This window comes from Octopus bimaculoides, chromosome 12 (assembly GCF_001194135.2).
Source record: "Octopus bimaculoides isolate UCB-OBI-ISO-001 chromosome 12, ASM119413v2, whole genome shotgun sequence".
In the NCBI taxonomy this organism is placed as follows: domain Eukaryota; kingdom Metazoa; phylum Mollusca; class Cephalopoda; order Octopoda; family Octopodidae; genus Octopus; species Octopus bimaculoides.
In genome coordinates, this window is record NC_068992.1 from 7,690,957 (window position 1) to 7,692,980 (window position 2,024).

At 35.3% G+C, this 2,024-nt stretch overlaps 1 protein-coding gene across 3 annotated transcripts in view; it reads right to left on the reverse strand.

Moving 5' to 3' along the window:
• Nucleotides 1–2,024, reverse strand: part of LOC106870427 (peptidyl-glycine alpha-amidating monooxygenase B) — a 62,863-nt gene that overhangs the window by 39,072 nt on the left and 21,767 nt on the right. The window lies entirely within an intron of this gene.

Sequence of the window (2,024 nt, forward strand, 5' to 3'; positions counted from 1 at the left end):
CACACATATGTACCTATATATTCACACATACGTATGTACGTACATATTCACACATATGAACCTATATATTCACACATACGTACGCATAGATACATACGTAGTTACAGACACATACGTACGTATATACACACACAAATGTGCGAATATCGTGTGTATACGTGCGTTTATGCACACATATGTGCGTATATGAACACATATACGTGCGTATATGCACACATATATACGTGCGTATAGACACACATATATACGTGCGTATAGACACACATACGTACGTATAAGCACGCATATACGTACGTATAAGCACGCATATACGTACGTATAAGCACGCATATACGTACGTATAAGCACACATATACGTACGTATAAGCACACATATACGTACGTATAGACACATATACATACGTATAGACACATATACACTCAAGTACAAACAATCTTACGTACAAACACACATATTCTTACATGCATATACACATACGTACGTATACACACACACACACACACACGTTCGTAAATACAAATATGAATACAATATAGTGGAACAATATAATACGACCGAGGGTTCTGATGATTCGTGTAAGGAGGAACTATGATTGAAGTGGTGGAATTCATTCATTCACACTGACTTCCAAAAACACTTTTCATTATTTCTTCAAGCCCGAATTCAAAGATAAAACTCGTTCTTCCTGCCTCTACAAAGTCGAATTTTTATCAACTCTTAATCCTTTTTCATTTAAATTTTCCCCGACGCCGACCATGATACGAACCAACGAAGAGAGGAGACTGTACGTGATAGATCACCCCGCAAGAAGCAGCATCTAAATCTCCCTCAAATCACATCCTATAGTCTTATAACAAGGATAGAATACGTTAGATAATGTAATAATCTACACACCGCCACATATGGAATGTCCTTAAATCACGGGTCTATTCTAGATGGGAGCCAAACAACTTTACTCGATTTCTAGTATATTTTTCTTCTTTATTCGTACAACCTTAGTCACACACACACACACACACACACTCACACGAATTATGAATGGATTCGTAGGCGGGTATGTGACGAGAAAAATAAAACAGCCAGGACGCAGTTGAATGAAAGCCCGACAGAGACGTTTGGCGTGCTAAAAACTGCAGCCAAATTTCCCTCTTATCACATCCTACCATCTTTCAAAACACACACACACACACATAATCGATAATGTTGTGCAGAGGAACGTAATATTGGGGAAAAAAATTAAAATTAAAAACAGGTTGGTCACGACATGATTACAGGTCTGCCTAATATGGCATTTAAATTTTCCCAAACAGTAACAACAAGGGTAGAAGTGAGTGAGGGAAAACTTAATAAGTACCCCACATTGTTTACAAACGTACCTCGAACTTTATTGTGTATGCAAATGTGTGTGTGTATGAAATTCATGTATAAGCAGTACTGTATATATATATATAAATATATATGATGTAGCTAGCTTATTGAATGTGGGAGTTTAGTTATTTATGAGATGAACACAAATACGTCAGACTGGGCAATTGACAATCGGATATGTTTGCGCATATGTGTATGTACATACATATACACACCGAATATATATACACACACACACACATATATATATATATATATATATTGCTTTATGGCGCAGTGGATCACATATCCGTAACAGAATTTCCCTGACATATGACATATCCGTAACAGAAAATGGACGATTAATGAAACATATATGTATATGTATACACACTCGCCGAGGTCGGCTTTACTTTTCATCGTTTCGGGGTCGATAAATTAAGTACCAGTGGCGTACTGGGGTCAATCTAATCGACCGGCCCCACCCTCCCCAAAAGTTTCGGGCCTTGTGCCAAGAGTAGAAAAGTTGTAAATATTAACCAAGAATATATACATCACACCTAACATATATATACATACATATATATATATATATATATATATATATATATATATATATATATATATATATATATATATATATATATATATATATATATATATATATATATATATA